Here is a 23,773-nt window from a genome sequence, read left to right as displayed (position 1 = left end):
GCAAAATGAAGGGGAACGTGATGGACTGGTTAGAGCGCCTCACATTCCTGAAAAGCATTTTAACTAAGTGTTTCTTCAATGGGCCACCTTTGTGAGTGAGGCCCGTTTTATATGCAGCTGCAAAAACTATCTATAAATACTGAGCAAGAGGGGGGGGGTTATGACCTTGGGCAGTTACAAGATCTGAAATCAGATATAATACAGTTCAGCAATTCACCAACAGCAATTATGTTCCCTGAGAAATCCAAAAGTCACAATGGGGAGCATGAGGGAGGGGAGATCCAAGAAAGAGGAGAGGAAGTTGAGCAGAGAGGAGAGAATTTCCAGCTCCCAGGGCTCTGGCTGCAGGCTGCCAATCAGCTTCAGATCCAGAATAGGATAATAACGTAGCTTTTGTTTTTTCAACAGGGTCCTCCATACATGTCCCATGAAAATGAACCTGCTGTACACCTGTACCTTGACCATCCAACTCACATAACTGAACAGTTACAACAGTAACTACATTTACTTCTTCGCAGGAGGATGGATAACAATTTAAACTATTATCCAGCCATGATAAATTAACTGTGGACTCTGATGAATAGCTTTTCTAGCTGATCAATGATACAAGTAGACGGGGCTCTGTAATGGTGCAGTGGCCATTACAAAAGCTCTAAACATGTGTTTGTGAAAGGAAGGCACATAGATAAATAATGCTCACACTGTAATTCTATCTCGTGCTGTTTTACTGCATCCTCTCAACTTTTCCCCCTCTATTTTTCTGTCTCCCTTTACTATCTTTTCAGTTCATCTCCCCCTCATTTGGTCGTGTGTGGGCGTGGCCACTGTCTTTCTGTGGTTGAAGCAGGAGGACTACCTGATGTGTCGCTGTGTAGCATGGGACCAAGGGGTCTGCTGTTGAAAAGGAGGTCTGTACTGCAACTGCAGATCGCCTTACACGACCACTTCCTGCTTCCGACCCACTCCTCACAGGCAACCCTGTGTGCCAAGGACGAAAAAAGCTCAAACAGAGGGGTTCAGTCCACCCATGGGCCGAGCACAGGACCCTATTCATCCTATCCCCATTGCTCCTCCCTGCTTCTTCCCAACCAACCTCAGGATAACTTTATTTTAAAATGTACAAATATTCCCCCTTCGAGACACTGAGATAAACTGACCGCTCATTCTGCCTTTTCATTGGTGCTTGACAGAAGAGCTGTGTCAGAGCTGCTCCTGGACCAGAGAGGTGATATGCACCACTGTCAAGTATTTGCATGATGGCTGTCTCTCTCCCAAAGTCACACCTGTCTGTTGACATGAGAAGTAAATTAAAAAGTGAATGAAGGTAATAGAAAATGTGACCATTTTGAGCAAGGAAAAATAAATAAAAACAATGCTACAAGAGTATTTGATGGGAACCCCCACATCGGCGGAGAAGGTGCAGGGTGAGAAAAAAACTCTGGGAGGGGGATGGCAGCAGGTGGGTTTGGGTTTTGGAGTTGTGCTGCTATTCCTGGAATGCTGACCTTATCCCATCCAGGCCTGGCAAAGCGTGGATACGACGGGAGTTAAGGAATGGTTGAGTCCACCTGATTTGGTCTGTTTAGACAAGAAGCCAAACGGCCAGGGGTATTTAAGATTCTTGGGGAAATAGCAAAGTGGGCAAGTAACTTTTAACACAAACAAACCCAGAGCATTAATGATGAGTCTGTCACTGGACTGGATGTTTTTGCTTTTCACACTGCATATTGCAATGAGAGGGCAAACAGCCTTAGACACAGTCACTTTTCACTACTGTCCTTGTCATTTCTACTCTCAGTCGTTGGACACTGCCTTGTTTATCTACTTTACACGCATTAAAACAGCACCCGATACGTCCATTCCTACCAGAGGGATAGAAAAACATTTAGCTTGCCGGCTCCCTGGGCTTCCCCCTTGGATGTCAACCTCAGTGAGGGTGAGAAGAATGATGCTCTGTACAGCCACTGCAAGAGGCCATTCATGCAGCCACAACCTGACCACAGCAAGTGTGTAGCATTGACCCATAGTGGCTCGAACAGAATCAGTACTGATCCAGTCTCCGCTGTTCCAACACCACACAACACTCAGTATTGATCTAGTCCATACTGGACAGTGCAGCACGTATAGGACTTCATGTCCACTGGTTCGGAATGATCACAGCTGGATCACTGAGGAAGACGACACCATCATAGATTTAAGCGGATGGACAGACTCAGCAGCATTGTGCTCTGTTGGCTCAACATCATTCTGGATGAGAAGGTACGTCAAGATACTTGACTCTCTCCCAGCCTGAATCACTATAGCTTGTCAAAGACATTGCAATTACTGACTGATCCCTGACAAAGGCGTAGCAGTGTATATAACGGAATCAAACCTATGTTTACATGACTAATCTCTGGTTGATCAACAAACCCAGTCATGCCAGACTACTGTAAATTCTTTTGCAGTCTACGCATTGCCTTTGCCATGCTGAACAGGAGGCCTTATTATAGGTCAGTGGCTGGAACAAACCAAAAGGTCCTGGCAGAGCTCACCTTGTTCCCTTCAGACCTGTTCATGCTCACAGGAGACCATCGCTGGAGGCTGGGATAGAGAAAGTACCTTCTGTGCATCGACCATCCCCAACCTCTCTGGCTTCACATGCCTGTGTTTGAGGCTGGCGGCTGTGCAAAGCCTATGAGCAACCAAAGAGAATGCTGTGTACTTATGAATATTTTTCTCTATGCATGTCTGGTGGAAAACATATCGGCTTAGAAGCATTTAATAGAATATTTACGTAAAATTGACAAAGATAACACAGCTTTTTCCCCCCACAGTGACATTGCTCTTCAGCATGAATGAGAGATTTATTCCAAGCCTGTCAGACAGAGCTTCACCAGAGACCGAAAAATTCTAAGTAAAAAAGTCTTTCGGAAATAAGGCCTAGTGTGAAAAGCACAAGTCAAGCAATTCCAAAATCCTTTGGATTCTAGTAGGAGTTTACCCAGATATCTGTCAACTCTGAGTACAATATCATGGGAAAAATTGTCTACACAAGTCATCACGATAATAGCTTATTAACACTACGCATGTTCCATCACAGCCTCAAATGTCCCTTTTTTTTAAAAAAAAGAAAAGAAAAAGAAAACCTCTGTGAGCTGAGTGTTAAAGCCAGACACGGGAACATCAATTAGATTTTCACAGTACATAAAAACAATATATGGAAGCTGCAGTAATTTTGTCCTCCATCTCATGAATCATACTTTCCCTCTGCTTCCTATTTTTACAGCTGCTGTGCAACGAGATCTGCTAAAATACTTTACTCCTCGGTGACTCAAAAAGACAAGAAATCCAGAGTGTTCACGATTCAGGCTCTCACAGTCGCTCAACCACCAGTGATCCCCTCTTGACCTTAAAACACACGCCAAGAGTTCATGCCCGCAAACATGCACGTGTCAACATAATGTGCCATGCTCATGCATTTCACAAAAACCTTATCTGCTAAGGCGTAATGGTTTCCAGACTCTGTTTTTCCGCTTTAACTTATTCCACTGCCTTTGAACACCGTTAAATCTTAACTATTGTTGACAATGAGTAGTGTCAGTGAGACAGCATACAAGATCCAGTGGATCTCACCAGAGCCTGGAATCAATAAGAATGGAAGACACTAAAAAGAGAAAGCTATCATGAAGTCACATTTTGAATCCTGTCTTTTTCATCTATATTTCTATTTTCCACAGACTGGTATGATGAGACTGCATCAGACTTCTGAGATACTGTAAACACACAAACAACAACTCATTCTAAACTACTGTGAGTGTTATTGCAAAGTTTGCCAGCCTTTCTTTGTTTTCCGAGCATTTCCAGTCGCACATGCTGAAGTAAGGATAGCACGCTGTAATTTATGTGTCAAACTTCAAAACACACTAAATGTGCTAAGGTTGTGCCCGTGAGCGGCTCTGATGAACAAACCATTTGGTCAGGCTGTTGGGATCGGAAGCCCTGTCACAGTCCATTAAAAGACTGAGACAGAGCGACAAGCTAAGGTCTGTAACCCCGCTTTAGCTTTTTGTAGTTATATCGCCATTTTCCTGCAGTGACACAAGAAAAACTGTCAGTCCAGGATGTTGTCTCCCCTTTTGCCCTTTTGCCCTCACTTCAACTTATCATGGCAGCATCGCATGCCCAGCCATTTGTGTTGGCACAGCTTGCGTCTCAAGGCAGCAGGAAAGCCATTAATCTGGAGTTAGTGGGTCTTAAGGGGCCATGTGAAGAGCAGTGGTCTCTGAAACACACCCTGATCTTGGGCAAAGATTTTCTGAGAAGGAGCTATGATGTTTGTAGAATAAACAAATATGTGTAAATATGTGAATCGCAAGAAGGCTAAATAAAATCAGAGGTGTGATTAGTGAAAATGACTTTGTTCTCGTTTTCTGTTCAGTTGCCTCTTTCTGACGATATCACATGTATGCTCAAAATGCATTGCTTATCTTGCTTTTGCATGTAGATATTCCCACACTGTTATGTCATGCACATCGCCCTGCTAAAAAAATTAACATGAAGACCAAACGTTATCACAACTTCTTTTTGTTTTTATTAAAAAGACCCTTTTGAAGTTCATGCACTGAAAACTATGTGGGGGAGTAGCATCAGTTCCAGGAGAGAATAACAAATGAACATATTCTCATCAGTGTATTTTGAGTATCTTCGAGAATAGATTGCCTGCATCCCTGATCCACCTTTCTATCATCCATGCAGACAGAGTAGCATAGGGTAATTAAAATAAAATATGAGGTCATATGTTTCCAAATGTTAAAAGCTCTTACCAACCTCAAAGAGCTGAAGCACAAATCTCAGTTGTGATGTTGTGAAGGGCTGAAGAAAACTAACCGTAGAGATGGAAAATCTGTCCAAAGGCATGCTCTTATCTTACATTATGAATACTTTCCTTTCTATGGCAAAGCAGCCGGCCACAATTCCTTCCGACCAGCACTGAGAGCAACTTACACACTCAAGCAGATCAGACACCAGCGGGTCTTACACTCTTGGCTATGCTGTCGGAGGAATTTATGAATGGTGTTTGGTTGGTCTGGTCAGGGGCTCACTTAGTTCTGTGCTGTTTCACTTCCCAGACTGCTGCTCAATTGAATAACCTCAGTGATGCAATCTCTCCACAGACGGCCAGCTGATGTTCCATTGTAAAAAAAAAAAAAAGAACAGGAAAAGTGTACTGGTGGACGGGTTCTAGTTCGTCTGTTTTAAATGGGAAAATGACATCATAGTGATAAAAAGGCCACCACTGATAAGGTACGGAACTGTAGAATATATTAGTGTGATCTTTTTCTGAACTCCAGAGATTCATATGTTGTTCATCAACAATACAAGCTAATTGTTCCATTGTGATCATGTATTTGGCAGCCAGCGCAGTTCTTTGTGCCATGTAAGTAAGTATCTGAACAATATCTAATCGCGAGCATCCACAGTGTCAGAAAACTGGGGCTGTTTTAATCATGACAAGATGTCTCTCCTGGCCTTTACTTTTTCTGCTGGTCAGAGAGAAGGAGCTACTAGAGTTCATGAGTACAGTGAATCGACTGAGAAGATATGGGTGTATTAAAGAAGTTTCCTCTTGAACAGCTGGATGTTAGTGAATTAGGTCACAGATTGTTTAAGTTTCCGAGGGTGGGGGTAGGAACGTCCTCTTGAGAATGTCTAATATATTAAAAAGATATATTCCTTTTTTTTTCTGGGTGCTTGTGGTGTGTTTTTGGTACAAATCACTAAATTCATCTTAAAACAAACACTGTCCTGTTCCATTCAGTTTCCTGGAAACCAGGGAACTCGAAATAACGTAACAGATGAGGATGACACACTAGGTACAGTATTGAGTCGTGAGTCAGACAGTGAGACTGGAAAGCAGGGAAGCATTTGAAGAATGGGTGACTATCCTGCATGTGTGTGATTCAGTGTGTGTGTGTGGCAAGGCTCTCGGAGAAGGGCCATGCCACCGGGCCCAGTAAAAGTTTGTCTGTTATTCCACATTTCCAAGCACTAGGTGTTTTTATTGCAGCATCAACACTCACAAACGTCCAGGGGCCAAATACTGAAGGTGTGTAATAGCGCTGCAGCCTGCTGACTGGCATAGTGTGAGGGAACAGTTGACGATGAGTCTGACCCCAGCAGTTGCTAATGCTTCATGAACTCACATTCTAGAAAAGTCATCTGTCCCATATCTTTCCCCACACTCTCTCGTCACTGCATTTTTCACTGTTACCTCGTATCTTCCCTCTCACTTGCCCTCCATTTTCCATCTGAATCCCGTCTCTCTTTTCATGTCCTTTTTTGCTTCTCTTTCTGCCTGTTCGTCTTCAACACATCGACTCTCTCTCTTTGGAGACAGTCTCTTTAACAAGCTTGGCCCATTGGGCAGTAGACAGAGAGGGGAGGTTATTTTTAGAGTGCGCAGATTAAAAGTGGAACGTTTTTCTTCATACTTGTAAAGAGTCCTCTTCTCCCTCTTTCAGTCTGTAATGGAGTTTAGCATCTCCGTGGGGGATCTCATGTTACCTCCCCCATATAAACTCTTCTCTACCCATACTCCTCTAACCTCCCCCCCACCACCATCACACTCATCTTCTCCAAACACTGACATCATTCGACAGACTGAACTCTTTCCTGTGCCTGTGGGGGCTGTTCTCTCCTGTCTGTACAGCATGGAATTGGTGAGTTTCAACTCCTGAAACAAATCAGGCAACTGGGGGAGGACAACAAGCTGTCACAAAATGTACATGGGCTACAGGAAACAATCCTGATACATCATTACATCCTCACTACAGTTCTCCTCACATGACCTTTTTCCATAGCAACACACCACCATATGAGAATTGTGATGGCTTTCACACACACACACACACACACACACACACACACACACACACACACACACACACACACACACACACACACACACACACACACACACACACACACACACACACACACACACACACACACACCACACACACACGCACACACTCTGTTACACTGTTAAAAGGGTGCTAAAAGAATAAATCGTATAACTGAATTTAGGTGTAATGAGGCCAGTGCTGTATCCAGTAGTCTGGGAGGTGACGTGTGAGCTTACTTCAGAGTTTTCTTGTGTTGGACCAAAACAAGAGTCTGACTTTTTCCTCCTGTCTCTCTACACTCTGCATGCATGCATCTCACGCACACACGGGCCTGAATTGGAGTAAAAAGGGGGAGACACGGCTGTTTGGGTTTTACTAGTCCTACTGTCGTTGACCCATATTGCGGTCTAAAGCTGGTTGCAGCTCCTGTTTCTTTCCTGCAAATGGGCATGTTGCTTTTAAAAAAATTCAGTTTTTAGAATTGCTGCTTTTCCTCAACTTTAATTTGAAAGGCGTGACATCTTAAGGCGCGGGTGATATTGCGTGGAAGTCGGCCTGGCAGGGACCAAGCAGGAAATCTTTCATTAAAACTCACTCAAGGTCCATCATGACTTGAAGCCCTGTGCTTGATATTGAATAATAAGTAAGTGACACAGAGCAGTTCTGTTGAGGGGTTTATAATGTCCTGCATCAGAGCCTCACCAGGGAGCCCAGGGAAGTCAGCTTAAAACCAACCATCTAGATAAATCACAGATTAAACCCGGAAATGAGAAAGTTCTGAATGACAACTGCGGTTAAAGTTCTCAGTTCATATGTGTGCAAAATCAAAGGCTTTCACGGCAGTCTCACACCAAAGCATCAACAAAAGAACACAAAAAGAGTATGAGCGAGGCATTGTAAAAGAAGATTGAAAAATAAGAAGGGAAAGTGATAAAGAAGCCAAGAGAGAAAATTAGATGTAATCACAGAGCTCTCTGATGAGTTACACTACATCAAAGCACTTCAAATTGCTCCTTTTCAAGATGTTTTATTGATGTGTTGCAAAACCCAAGACAGAAAACAAGGAACACATTTAAGTTAATTGTCAATTACACGTAAAAATATCTGTGTGGGATATGCTACTTTATCCAAAACATATGCAACTGTGAAAAGACGCTCTGGAAAAAAAAATGGATATATCCAGCTGCTTTGCCAAAACACTGCCACCCCCACTTCTTTTTATCCTTCTCTTCATCTCACTCACTACGAAAGTCCTGGAAAACAAAATGTCAGCAATAATAGCAAAGTTCTTCTGTGAAATAGAATAGCTGAGGCCCAGCATATCATTTCATAAGTAGAATGTACATGAGTGCTTCTGGAAATATGAAGAGCCTGGTGGCAGTGCTGGCTCAGACCCCATCTCTGGTGTAGTTAGAAGGAACCTGATAGTAATACTCCTGCACTGCTCTCGAGACATTTTTTCAAGCTGCTTTCTTTTTAGTCTGTCATTCTCATTGCAGAAGGTGCTTCGACCACAGCAACAGTCGAGCATCTCATAGAGCCAGGAGGATTTGAAAGGGAAGACTGAGGCGGCTTCCCCTGCTACATCAGAGACTGTAGGTCTGTGTTTATGTCTAGGAACAACAGAGAGTGGCAGAGATGGAAAGGAGACAAGAAGGGAGTTGTTCAGAAAATGGGACAGTGAAGAAGATAACATTGGTGCTCTGCTGATTGTAAGACAGCGTAGGGAATTCCCTCAACCGGCTCCCAGGTGTATGAATGTGTCTGCAAGGCAACTAAGCCTCATTGGAAGTGTTTAAGCCTCTCAGATAAAAGCAGCTGATTGAAAGAGCCATTTGTGGTTCAGGTGATGATCTGCCTATTATGCTTTCTATTGTTTGAAGAAATCTGAAATCCGAAGGTTTCCTTTTTTCAGCTGTGCAACAAGAAAATCCTTTATTGCTCCAGGGCTGCAGAGCATTTATGTTATCAGGGCTCTCCACAGAAGAAATTCTTGTGTAGTCTGGAGTCATTGAGAATGACAGACTCAAGTATTCCTTCAATTAGTTGGGTAACTCACAATGACTGATAAAGTGTCTTGGTCTGCTTAAAACAGCAGTGATGAACACTGCTTAACAGGATGTATGCTGTGCAATAGCAGGTCAGCCTTCCCATGGTTATAGAAAACACCACAAAGCTCAAAGCAGCACCAGCCCACTGCACCTCACACTGACGAGGCCATTGTTAGCTCACTGCGAGAGGATCACTCCCATAAGCTGTTAATACATCCGCCTCCACAGTACACTATCTGTATCTGTTGTATTTACTTGTAATTCCACTGTGGCTCACAGGGAGAAGCTCTGTTAGTTTATCCCAGCTGCAAAAGCCCACTCACTCAATATGAACGAAGATAGAAGCTTTTGAAAAGAATGTCCCCAATAGCAAACAACGAGACATGGTTTCCTTCAATCTATTGAGCAAACAAGAATGTGCAGTATGAAATAATGTCCACCACTGACTTGTATTTGTTCAATCATGAACATGATGTGTTTTTCTTCTGGCCTTAAGGAGACCCTACAAGGCTAGTACAGATTAAAAATGTTCTTATCTCTAGTATCGGTGGTCATTTTCAGCCTCAGTGCCTGTTGAGGAGGTGATAGCATCGCATAGACTGTCAGTCAGATTGGCAGATGAAGCCACACTCTTTGAGTTCCCCGCTGCCCTAACCTTTCCCATCTGCGTCAGCAGTCACACATGGTTCACATAACAAGCCCCTTTCTTCTCCTTGGCAGTTTAGGGCTACATGCAAACATGGAAATGAGATATACACTACTGTGTTGGGGTTGAATCTTGAGGGGTGGGCACCAACTTTCTACTGCTGAGATATGACCAATAGATAACCATGGCAAATCATGGTCATTTGAACAAAAACACATGTACAGACAGGCAAAGAAAAATAAACCCACACATATGAGTATCGAAGAACCTTCCCACAAACATGCACCCACACACACACACACACACACACACACACACACACACACACACACACACACACACACACACACACACACACACACACACACACACACACACACACACACACACACACACACACACAGGCTCAGTGAATCAGCTGAGTTCACAAAGATGACCCCTCTGTCTTTTATGTTGCACGCATCACTGCAAGCTACAACAAGCAAACTTTCATCTTTGGTATTTTAAAATTTCTGAAATTGGATGCTGCCATTGAGATCGGTCAAATGTTTATTTATATTTTGGTTGATGTGAGTGTTTACTCACAAAGACTCACTTGAATAGCATGATTTAATATATTGCTTTTCAAAGCTCTCTGCATGTGTAACCTGAATATAAAAGCATATAGTGTTCCTGGGATAGCAACAACAGGAAAGAATAAAAAAAACAAAAAAACAAAAAGAAGCGAGCAAATTAAGGTACAATTCAACCAGCCTGACACTCCCATCAAATGACAATGTTTAACTCTAATTTCCACTGAACTTTGTCATTACTCCACCCTGTCACTTCATCTATCTGTACCTCCCATTTCTGCAGCCCAGCCACCTGTTTTAGGCCAATAAAGTGTGGAGTGCATTACCCTTGAAAAGTGAGCGTTTAGCACTAGAGGAGTGAATGCGGTCAAACTAAGCTTTTCTCCTTCTGTGTGAACAAATGAAGTCTTATAGAATGAGGCCACTGTTTACTGAGAATTTGCAGCATGAATGCAAAAAAACGGACAAAACATCAATGATGTGAATGGAATTGGGCCGAACCTGTAGAGAATGCAGGCGCCTTGTAAATAGATACAGACCGCCACTGATCAAGATAGAGGAGAATGCAAAATTTGAGGGTGATTTTCTTTTGGCACTTACTGAAAAAACTGTCCAATGCAGTTCAAGCCTTCATGTTGATATTTGGGCAGGCTTGTGAATGTGTATATATTTGCATGCTCTAGTTCTGATGTGTGGGTGGCAAGGGAAGATCATTTAAGTTGAAGGAATGCTCACAAACATATGCACGCACGCACGCACACACGCACGCACGCACGCACGCACACACGCACGCACGCACGCACGCACGCACGCACGCACGGGTTACTCTTTCTTCAGAACAAAACACATCGAAGTCATTTCTTGAAGACTTGCGCAAAGCTAACCATAATGACCTACTAACTTAACTCTGTCTTGACCTTAACCTTAACCTAACCTCACCCTGACTTTAAACTCAAGTCTTCATTCTGAAATATAATGATTTACGTTGTGGGGGCTTGCTTTTTGTCCTCAGTGGTATGCAAGTGAAAATGGGTTAATGTCTCCACAACACCATGGGTACAAGTGCGCACAGACACACACGCACGTGCACACGCACACGCGCGCACACACACATGCACACACGGACACACACACACCTTCCCTCTTCCATAAAACAGACTCTGTGAATGTTTGGCTATGCCAGCTGTGTGAGCTTGAGGCTGGGTGTGGGGTGTATACAATTGTCTAACAGACTGCATGGTGTGTATACACATAGTCATAAACAAAATTTGAAGCGGAAGCACTGATCACCTAGATGTGCTTGACCTTATGACCTGGAGGCTGCACTGTTATCCTTTCACTATGTAATATTTGGCCTCTACGGCTGCAGGAAACACTGGTGCTGTACTGGCTGGACAACAGCCAGAGGAATTGTGTGTGTGCGTGGGCGTGTGTGTGTGTGTGTGAGTGGGTGTGTGTGTGTGTGTGGGGGGGGGTGTTCTCAGAAATGCTACACATGCTTGAGAATTTTCCTGATTTCATCTTTATTGTTTATGTTCTGTTATGGAACTAAATACAGTATAAATTATCCGAAAGTCTGTTTGCATGTCTGCACATGAAAGTGTGTAAACATGTCTGCATCCCAGTCTTTGATGTTGACCACAGTGGCGGTGCACTGTAGTGAATTTAAAAGTGAGAGAGTGAAAAGACCTGCAGAGACACACATTTTTGTGTCAAAACCATTTGCATTTATATATAAAACATCTCTGAAAATACAAGGGCAGAATTATATGTGTGCTGCATAAGTGGGAAAACTCCATCTGTGTTGCCAACATCTTTGGAAAGAAGCTCCATAAATATCCCTGGAATAAAACTGCAAATGTTAGGACTCAACATGTGACAGCACAGATGAACAGCTCACCTGGTTGCCTCAGCTCACACCAGCTGAGGCACGTAATGTGTTTTAACCCTTGTAAGGTGATTTTATTGATGACCCTGTTTTCATGGGAGGAGTTTTGCCTTCTAACCTGAGGAATCTAAACCGCTGAAATGCTTGTGTCTCAGGGCTACTGTTTGAAATGAGCATGTGAAATGCTAAGTTTTGTAAATATGTCGACCTCTTAAACAGATGCAAAGGGAAGTGGGTCACTTAGAGGCCATACACGGAGACAGACAGTGTGACGGCTGAATCACTCAAATGCTTTTCCTTTATGTGTGTCTTTCTGTATGTGCATGACTAAATGGAAATATACCCATCGTCTGCTAGCCTATTAGCACTTCATGCCATTCATCCCAGCTTTCAACTCCTGAAGGACCAAGAAGCCACTGTGAACTCCTTAAGCAAACACGGAGGAGCAAGGAGAGGGGGAGAATGAGGGATGGAGATCCAGCAAACATGCCCGTTTGAACCGGAAATATTCAGCAGGGTTAGAACTTATGGCTGTTTGAACCAGGGACACTAGAGAGGACCTGGCAAATATATGTGTGTTTGAAGGTCAAACAGTGTTGAAGGCAGAGCTCCCATGGGGAATCTGACAGTAAAGCCTGATAGTCATGTGATGCCGGCTCTACCACACTGCTGGGAGTTTAAATAAGAAGCCACAATCATCGCAGTCATCGAGGAAAGAAATCATCCTCTCTCTAATTAGGTAAGAAAGTAAGTTGATGCTTCAAATTTTTTCTGCCTTTGTACTCAGGGTTGTACAATGCCTTTTCAACATCCTGAGAGTGAGATTCATTATCCCATTCCTTGACAACATGGGGTGTGATTCTCACTGACTTACACAGCTAATTAGAAAGGCATGAAAGTTTAAGCAGCATGTGATTGCTCTGACCCAATAAAAAAAGAACACTAAAAAACATGTTTATTGGCTTATTCAAATGCATCTTCATTTCACGTCCTCTAAGTATAGTATTCAGTACAAGAGCCAAAGCTTCAAATGAATCAATGAATCCTACTATTTCATGAAAGATGATTCCAAGTGACAGTGAAACTGGTAAAAGTCAGATGATATGAGACAAAGTGGACAAAAAAAAATCACCTCCTTGACTTTTTAAAAGATTGTGTCTCCTCTATGAACCTTTTCAAAATGACATGTCTGTTGACACTTTAAAATGAATGTGGTCATCTGTCCATGACACAGATTGCTGTGCTGCGGATGACAGTCATCAGTAGTCCCAGACAAATGCTTTGAAGTGAAACCACAGTGAACTCCTTTCCACCCATTCCTCATGGCTTTCCCTTTAAATAGAGCATGACATCAGACCATGTGCAGGTCTACCGGTCTAAGCCCAAAACAAATGTGTCCAAACAATGCTACATCTGGAGCGAAACGCAGGAGTGAGAAGGGAAAAGTAGGAATGTAGCGGAAAAGGGGTTGAAAATGGAAAGTGCTCCTGAAGTTGTTTAGCCCCAGGACTCTGTCCAAGTTGTCTGAGGATGTGCCTGAGCTTTAATTTCTTGGTGATTCCCTGTATGGACCCCACGCCGCTCCCAAAAGATGTGATGTCACCACCACAGATCCACACGTCATGGAGCATGCGAGAAGATGAAGCACTGCTGTCTTTGTAGTGTAATACAGTCGTGTCTGTTTTCATATTCTATATGTAGTCTGCACAATAGAAAGTCCACTATGACTACCTGTTCACACGGAAAATCTGACAACCATTACTCTTAATTGGAAGGTGTTAACTTGCTGCATGACCTTTATTTTTAAAGAAATGTCAAATTAAGTTTGCAGAAAAAGCTTATTTTGCATTAGACTTCCTCTTACTTTTCAGTCCAAATGAAAGAGGCGTTCTTTCGAAACTCTTCTCAGGAAGCCTGTTCTTGTTGTCAGTGTCAGAAGCAATCAGAGCTGCTGGGTTTACTTCCGCACAACACAAGGTGCAAAGGTGCAAGTAAAAAATTCAGGTCAATTTTCTGCCTGTTGGATAAAATGTCTAATAAACACATGACGGCTGATACAGAGGTTATTCATCTGTTGACATGTTATATACAGCCTCAAGTCTGACACAGATATTCATTTTACAGTCAAAAATATGTAAAATTCTCAGCATAACACACAAACACACAGCACCGCACACACATATTGGTCTACCAGAAGATGTGTGTGGGAGCTCGGGGAGTCCTTAAGATTGGAGGTGAGACCTGAGGAACAGAGACCATGGAAAATATGCCTAATGTGTCCTGTTTGAAGGAGAGGATAGAGAGTGGGAGGAGCAGAAAGAGGAGGAGAAAACAGATCAAATAATGGAACCTGGGAGATATGACTCTCCGTAAGTCATGTGTTTCACATCTGCATTGCGCAGAGCCTGTTCAATTTTAGAAGCCTTTGCCCTAAAATACTATTTAAAGGGCTGACTCTCGGTGTGGGCAAGCTACTCAGTCAATAAAAGCACCACCAGCTGAAAGAGAGCACCACAGGGGATGGAGGATGACGTAGTTGATTACTCTTATATGGTTCACACACTTCATTAGAGAAGTTATTTTAAGTGAGAATCGGCCGAGAGCTAAGTCATGGCTGGCTTTAAAGTTTGACGGAAGTGGTGGCAACAGGCCTGATGAGGTTGAAAAGGTCATTTCTACATGTGACTCTTAGAACAGAACCTGAACAAAGGCAACATAATGAACTGCAAGCATTTCTTCTTCCCACTTCATTGACCGGTCGTATAGCCTAATGATGCATTTACCATTGCTAATGGCATGAATCACAAGCTGAAACAGGCCTAGATTTTCAGTTACACTCGTCAACAAATGACCACATATTAATGCAATGGTGAGCCCTCTCAACTCAAAATGAGAATATTCCTGGTTTAAGGTTTTTTTGAGGAGCCTTTTGGCCAAGAATTTGTATGTTCAGGACATCGGTTGGATCCCCAATTGTCTGTCGGTGTGACTGTGAGTGGGGGTGATTGACCTGTGTTTGTCTTGTAATCGATAGTGGAAGGTGCACCCTGCCTTTGCTCATATCCAGCTGGCTCCAGCAGCCCATGCTGTGAATTGAATAAAGTGGACAATGGACGTATGACTCACAAACATACAAGTTGTAGAGTTTTAAATATGAAGATTTCTCTTCAAATGTGTATCTAAGTTTTGGTGCAGAGATTAATGTTTTCCTAACTGAGATACAATGAAAATACACCAGGAGAGTCTGTACAGTCAAATCTTACTTCAATCATATATGAAGAAGGGTGTATTCGATCTCAGACGCACACTGACTGCACAGCAGAATTTGTTCTCTGTATTTAACTCATCCTTAGGGGAGCAGTAGTCAGCTACTGTGCAGCACCTGGGGAGCAGCTGAGGGTCAAGGGTCTTGCTCAGGGACCTACAATGGGAACCTGTCTGTTGTGAGATTTGAACCACCTGATCTAACCTCTGTTCCCAAGTTAATTTCTTTAACATCTAGGCCAACTGTTTCTTTAACCTATGGCCCTATGGCATAAACCATGAAACATTAATGTATGCAAACCTCATGATATGAGGTTGTTATTGTTTACCTCATATCAAGGAAGATTTTCATACCCAGTGGTCACAGAATCACATCACAGCTTAGAGCAGCAGGTGAAATTTGAAGAGAGATGGCACAGTATTGATTCTTGACAGTGTTGTTGAACATTGTATAATCAGTCTGAGGAGCAGGTCTTGTTACTTTCAATAATATGGCACGATGACACAAGTTTGCATCAACTAATCACTTATGAGAGAGGTGATTGTTTGTCATTGAGTACAGCAGTGCATAATGCAGGCACAACGACAATAAATAAACCCCAACAGGAAGTCTTTGACATGTTGGTTTGTCTATAATCCTATTTGGAGACGTCCCTCTTTTTTGTACATATAATATGACATTTATACACTGTTAAAAACAACTGGTTCAATTACCATCAGAAGTCAGACAAGAAGGCTCGAAATAAGATCATGCAACCCAGAATATGTATTTTCTGTTACTTATCATACCTTAAAAACAACCACTTATTCAACAGCGTAATGTTATAGAAGAACCCTCAATTAATCCATTAATAAGAGGAAACCCTGTCCACAGTGAGGCACAGGTCAAAAGTCATGACTCTATCACTCAACATATGATTCAAAGGATGACTAATAACCACGACATGTAACAATTTCAAGCAGTCAAAGTTGTATCAGCTGAGCTAAGAGTAAACACACCTCGAAGCCATTATCATGCTCCTTAGATTCTAAATTTAAGGCGTAATGTGAGTATGGTCTCTGTATTGGATTGTAAAATTGTGACTGATGATCCTGGGAAAAGATAAATTATCCAAGGACATTAATCACGGAGTTATGTATAGAGCCTCTTTAGAGTGTTAAATCATGCTGAGCAATAGTGGCTTATATTAGCCTGCCAATTCAAATTGCTTATATGGAAATTTGCCAGCATGCATGTTTTATTACAGGACTCACAGATAACTTTCGAAACATTTATTCAGTGTTGAAGTGCTAATATATTCATTTTTGTCAATTGTGCGTGGGTGTCAGTGGGAGCATCCCCCCAGTTCAAAGTCTAAAGTAACATCAATGCCAGCGTGCAAGAGCTGCGAGGTGGTGGTGGGGTCAGAGGTCATAGTACCCTGACAAACAAATGAGCCACCCAGCAAGGAAGTCAACAAGAGATGATATTCCCTGAAGCCCAACAAGCCCTAGCAACACCAGCTGCTGGCAAACATGTGTGTGACAAATGTGCTATCTGAACCAATGACAGGGTCTCAATCATCACCATATGAGGTTACCAAACAAACAAAACAGAAAGAGTAGGAGATAGACAAGAGGAGATTAGTAAGTGGACAGTTGACACAATAAGAGATGAAGACCCAAGTTTGGGTTGGGTATTTTAAGTATTGTTAATTAGGTCAAAGAAGTTACACCAAAAAAAAACCAAACATTTTGCTGATTATAATGCTAACTCACACAGCTGAGCAGCCTGCTTCCACAGAGTTAAATGTTACGAGGACTCCCTGTTGGGAAAATCATGGGAGACATGCTGCTGTTAGACTGCAATCAAGTAGGTTTTACCTACCGAGGCCCTATTGTTGGCCTTTGGAGCTTAATGACTGACAAACAGTCTCATGATGGCCTCTTTTTGCAATTCTATCCGCACTAGTCTCGTTTTATACAAACAGTCCTGACTTAGTGACCAGATGAGGCCAAACTGGAGGCTTGCACACACTGATGTACCGTCTCATGGGTTCCCTCACAACGGGTTTTAATGTAATTTTCTGTGTCCTGTGGTGGTTCCTTTAGTTTTGCCACCACATCCCCACTCTATGAGACCAACAATGTTTTTAATGACTCCTTTTGATGCTCCAAGCTTTCTTTTTCATAATTTTTATTTTCCTCAGTCTGTCCTCCATCTCAAGCTCATTTTGGGATTTTTCTCTCTGTTTCTCTCCTCCTCGCCAGCTCTGGAAAGTACATTCGCACAGTTCAACAGTGACACAAGGACCGTCTCCTTCATGGCAGACTACGCTTGTGTTTTTTCAATTAAGCCGGGCTCCTGTACACTATTCATTTGGGAAACCATAATTCTCATGGCCCAGCAAAAACTAATGGAAAGTCACTTAGTTTTTTTTCTTTTTTTCTGGGAGAAGTATCGGAAAGACCCGCTCCCTAGCAGCATGTCAGACTAGCGGGGATTGAAAATAAAACGGTAGGAATACTTCTTTTGAGAACGCAGGAGGTGCTGATAGAAGGTGAAAGCCCTCACCAAGTGGTATCAGGGTGCAAAAACTCATGGGGTGAATGAGATCAGGAAAGAGGTGAGTGAGAGAATACAGATGGATGGATTTCCATGGGAATGTGGATGAAAGTCAGCAAGTTCCAGGCCGGATCTGAATTGCCCAGCGGGGAGGAGGAAAGATCCACTGAAATCACTTCAAAGCTGAGTGTCACTGGGCTGCAGATGAGTACAGACTGCCTTCTGTCCTTTTTTATTCACAGAGATGAGCCCATGTAGCCTGTTGCATCCTTCTGCCTTCACCAGAGATCAGCAGTGCAAATAAAGAAATAAATCCACATATGTACACTTTCAGGTGCACTAATGACACATAACACCACATTTAAAACAACTATTTATTCAACATTGCATTAATGTCAGACCAGACCAACCATAAACAATTTCTAAAAGAAAAAGGCTCTTTTCAAAGATATCACAACAAAATGACTAGCTTGTCTCCTATCCATAATGTCTCTCCTTTTCTTACCTGACCAGCAGAAGGCATATATCACCAGTAACATAAACGTTTGACTACAGACTCAGCGTGCCTTCTGACATAAACAGTGGTCTTATATATGCAAAGACGAAAACACATACACAGACGAATATTCACGTGTTCTCACTGCCACAAAAAATACAGCTGCCCACTAATGCACACACTGTATGTGTAGTCACATTCACATGAACAGACTCAGACACAAATTTCAAAAGTGGGAGTGACCTAACCTGGACACCCCCCTTAGTTCAACCCCCACCATCCACCTTCTCCCACCACAACAATCAACACAGACAGATAAACAGAGAGAGAGAGAGAGAGAGAGAGAGAAAGAGAGCGAGAGAGAGCGAGAGAGAGAGAGAGAGAGAGAGGGAGAGAGAGACAGGAAGTAAAACGAGCGCATAAGGAAGAGACAGTCAAGTCTCACCTCAAGAGTAACGCTGTGGCGCCGACACAGGGGAAAGCCTCATGGTTGCCTCGGGCTCGGTCTCTTTAAATCTCGCAGCTGTGGGAGTCGGGGAGCTGAGAAGCACAGGCAGCGGAGAGTGGAGCGGCACTCAGCCACACTTTACAGGCAGAGACGGCTGTGGAGCTGCGCAGACCCCGGGCCCGTCCGCTCACACTCTGCCTACTGAGGATGAAAAGAGAAGACTTCATTACCAGCTGCAAACCACGCCTCCGCTACTTCAGTCGCCCTCCTCTCGAGTCCTCTCTCCCTCCCACCCTCCTTCCAGCCTTGCGGCCTCCCCGCTTCCCTGCTACTCTCCCAGCCAGTAGCATGCAGGCCTGTCCCAGCCAAAAGAGGGGGAGCAGACTGCCAAAGAAAACCTCCCATCCCAACTGCCTGCCATTGCCGTGCAGTGCACAGACAGAGAGGAACAGGCCCAGATGAGAGAAATGAAGAAGCAGAAAAATGGCATATGTTTGAATCAAATTGATATTTGTTTTGAGGTTTCCGATATAATGTGTAGGCCCAACAGTTCTGTTGTTTGGGCATATATGAAGTTAAAAGGTTCAAGGAAACTTTACTTCTTCATCTTGAGCTCTGCACCAGACCCTGGCACACTATTTCTCCAAAGGTTTAGCTGTCTTCTGCCAATAGAAGAGCTGCTCGGAAAGAGTGTATAACAGGTGCCCAGGGACAAGATAGACGTGGTGTCAGTGCAAAAAATATAAGGTGAAAGCTTCAGCTATATTTTGGTCAAATGGTGCGGGCTGTTACAGTTTTAACAAAGCCACAGAGGGGATTTCATTTAACCTTAGTACGGCAAGCACCTGGTTCACAAGTAACGGCTTCTGCTGTTGCTCCTCCACTTGATCAATCAGTTATGTCAATAATATATATCAGGTCAATAATATTCTTGCTCAAGTCATCAGATCATTTCCTTTGGTCTGTTTTTGTGGTAGCGAACCAGTTCCTCAAATTCTATCAAAAAAAAGACGACGAGAGTGACTGTATGAAGTGGAAGGAGAGCGCAAGGTGAATGATAGAGAGAGAGAGAGAGAGAGAGAGAGAGAGAGAGAGAGAGAGAGAGAGAGAGAGAGAGAGAGAGAGAGAGAGAGAGAGAGAGAGAGAGAGAGAGAGAGAGGGGGAGGAAACTGGAAGTGTGTGAGGCAGTGGAGAATCACTTCAGATTCAGAGAAGGCATGAAAGAGGCATAGGGAAAGACACAGACAGGCAGGCCGACAGAGAAAAACAGACATGCTCAGTGAGACAGAAAGTGGGTGATCAATTTGACAGTTGCAGTCAAAAAAGTAAAAACCATAGAGGCATACAGTATTTAATCAGGGGTTTCCTTGAAGTTCTAATTAAGCGTTACTGTAAGTAAGATCACTTCAAAAGACTGTCGTTCAAGAAAGACTGTGGGTGTTTTGCACTTTGGGGGTTGGGACGACGTCTGTCTCTGTATGTTTGTGTGTCTATAAACCTGACTCTCAGTCTCAAGAGTCTTTGCAAGCTGCTTCCACAAGTCAACACCCAGAATAAGGATGACAGGTTTTGTCCATCTTCACTGTCTTTCCCTTCCTCGTCCTCTCAGCCTTTTTCTTCTACTGCCAAAGAGAACTCTCTCCTCATCAGACAGGGAAAATAGACCTAAAAGCACTAGCTGTTTACTGTCTGTAATTATGAGGGGTTGGGTACAGTCAGCCCAGGCAAGCTCTGCACCCTGCCCCCAGTGCCACCACACACAAACGAAGCGCTACCAAGTCTGCCAGCTGAAACTGGGCTATGACACAGACACGGAAAGAAAAAGAAGACCATAAGCAAGCTATATTTTAAGTCAACTTATAATGAGGAAAAATGTGTTGGCAGAAATTAAGTTAGGAAAAAACACACAGCACAGTGTATTCAAACAACTTGCAGTTGCGGCCACACTGGAAGTCCAAGTGTACAGTACACTCCTTGACATAAAATGTCAAAAATAAAAGGTCAAAGGGCAATTTACAAAAATGTGAAGGAGCTCTTTTGCTGGTGAATGCAGCATGTGGGTTAAACCTTCATCATTCTGACAATTAGCCACCAGATCTTCCACTTCTGCATATGGATTTGAATTAGATAAGCATTTACAAAATGTGACAGTACTGACTTCAAATAAAAGCAGTTTTTACGCAGTTTCTTACACAAACACAAGACAACACCACTACAGTTCAAGGGAGATATCAAAAAGTAACCGACAGGTGGAAAAACCTGAAGAGGAATACGCGACCGACCTGTCTCCATGTAGTAAAAACCAGCATTTTTGGACAGCCCATGATGAGGTAACGAGGGATTATACAGATCTCTGGCAATCTCCCACACTACCATTAACACCTACACAGACCCTCTCTGTTGCATAATGGTGCCAAATTTACACAGGTCCACAAAACAGTACTTAAGGCGATGGGCTGCCTTCATTGTAGGTTGTGAAAGCCCAGGCCTGGGGTTGGGGTTTGAAACATTTGGAGCTGGTTGATAGAAGAATGACGGAGAAATGAGCGACTAACTCATTTTAATGTGCTTTATTACTGAGAACCAGTAATCTTTCCAAGCCAGCCACGGGAAGCCCTTCTGTGATGTTTTGTGTCTTTAATCAGAGGCTCTAGTGACAGAGAAAAGCCTAATCCAGCATCTGAAAGCTTGTTGTTTGTTTACAGTCTACCATATAATCAAGTATTGTCATTACCATAACCATAGAAAATTGATAAAAGTTGCACAAAGTGGTTATATAATGAGGAAAATTTAAAGCATAATGACTGGCTCTCAATCACACTTTGCAACAGAAAGATACAACCTCAATGTGTCACTGAAGACTGTGGTCAAATGTACTTAAACGATTCAATATACTATGCAGCCACTAGGGGCTGAACAAGGCTGTAATGTAAATATAGTCCTTTTACTGGCATTCACGAGTCAACGTTTGGCTGTAATCCATTCATACATTTATCTTTAGATTTTTGGGGTAAAGATTTACATGTGTTACTCTTAATGGATAACTTAAGCGAATCCTGAAGTCACTGCTCCCACACTCACGGTATTCATTTATTTAATCTGGTGCAGCAAAATAAAGTGCAAGCACTCATTAGGGATATTAAGAATATCATATTTCATTATGTAACCAAACCTTTTCCAGGGAAGCAGAATGTACAGACTGAATTTGTGAATAAATTCCTATGAGCTAATTGATGTAAAGTCCACTTGAAACAGAAAAAATGAGACTTTCAAGCTTGAAAAAAAATCATAAAATACATTTGAATAATACATACCTACTAAATATCAGGTAATTCAGAATCTATCGAAATTATTATCTTAAAAATAACAATGACAAAAAAAAAATCCTTCGCTAGAGCAAGTTGAATAACAATGTAATATCATAGGACTTTCAGGTTACAGTAAAGCTAAAAACAACCGGCCTCCATGATTACTATTACAAAAGCCAAATGTCAAACTGTCAGGCATCACTTAAATCTGGCAAAACACCAGGCTGGCATGAGCCAAAGGGACAAGAAAATTATAGATGAGAAACAAAATTATTTAACTCGTTTGGCTGAAAAAAAAGTTTGTGATGACATCACATGCATATGCTAATGAGATAATCTTGATAAATGGAAGGAAAATACTGAATAGGATTTAAAGCTTATGCCTTTGGATGCCACGTAAAATTATATCGGATTTCAAGAGTCAATCCAAGGATGTTGTGAAATTGAAATTTCCTTTCTCAATAGTCTAAATTGAAAGCAGAAAGAGAGGGGACTCTCTGTGTTCTCCACACAGAAAACCTTTGTGAGCTGTATCTGTGTATGAAAGTCTGAGATCGACTTGTCAACATTTTCAGGATGAATATGGAGATTGTCTGAAACTTGTCCCAGGGCTTTAGCACATCAGAACACCAACTGCTCGAGATTTTCTAGTCTGAACAAGTATTGTTGGTCCATACAGGAGATTATTTCATGCCTACCTCCTAAATACATATCGACCCGCTGCCAGTCGTCTGGGATGTCTAAATGGTCCTTCTTTCACTCTATGCTGCTCACATAAAAAAAAAAAAATCACATAAAACACCACTGCTAAACTTATAAAAGCTTTTAAAGACCTCAGAATATTCTAACCTGCCCTGAGGGAGTAACACCTGAGGCAAAAAACTAATTAAACTGTGACCTTTTGGAAGTAATACGTATGCAAACATTTATTGACCTACCGTACAGGTAGCTACTGAAATATTTCCATAAAGCTAAATATAGTTCTTGAGAAATATGTTTTGTTGCCTTGCTTAAATTTTTATCCTCACCCTTTGTCCTCTGCCTTTAAATGAAAGAAGGGTGAATTGGTACAAGAAAATGACTGTGGAGTCAAGTTCTGTACCCTGGCAGTGTGCCCTGGTCCTTTGGATGCACGCAATTAATATAGTGTTTCTTGCACAAGACTTGACAAAGAAGAGATGAAGCCTCAAGTCTGTGTTTTATTTAACAGACAAAGTGACGTGCACAAAGCTTCTTAGTGAAGATTAGAAGAACTTGCTTCGCTTCCAAGTTGTAAAATAATATCTGCAACCTCATTTTGCTACAGTTGCATCAATGATTTATTGTAACAGGGTTATTCCAGGTCGTGCTGGTGACACACCCAGAGCCCCAATGAAAGGCCTCCCCATCACCACTAACACCAGTGCTCCAGTAACTGTCAATTAAGGGCACCAAGTGCAGGCATTGACCATATTCCATGAGTCATTGACTGTTACTCACCTGAATTATTCAATAAAAAGTTATACTGTGACACACTTAACACCAGAAATAGACTATTTTTCAAACACAAGGGCTCAATTCTATGAACACATAGTGTGTTTGGGTACTGAGACAAGAAAAGGCCCCAACACAAATAAGGACTGTGGGTTTCAACTCAGACACAGGCTGATGGTGAATAACCACACATAT

General features: G+C 42.5%; 1 protein-coding gene across 2 annotated transcripts in view; it reads right to left on the bottom strand.

The window, feature by feature from the left end:
- Positions 1–23,773, bottom strand: part of znf469 (zinc finger protein 469) — a 179,831-nt gene that overhangs the window by 21,963 nt on the left and 134,095 nt on the right. For both annotated transcript variants that reach the window (XM_080504888.1, XM_080504889.1), the window contains one exon: positions 18,795–18,998. The gene's annotated coding sequence lies outside the window, so the exon portion shown is untranslated. The remainder of the gene's footprint in view (positions 1–18,794; positions 18,999–23,773) is intronic.

This window comes from Blennius ocellaris, assembly GCF_963422515.1.
Source record: "Blennius ocellaris genome assembly, chromosome: 11".
NCBI lineage: Eukaryota > Metazoa > Chordata > Actinopteri > Blenniiformes > Blenniidae > Blennius > Blennius ocellaris.
The sequence above is the reverse complement of the archived record's forward strand: the minus strand, read 5'-3'. Positions and strand labels throughout refer to the sequence as shown.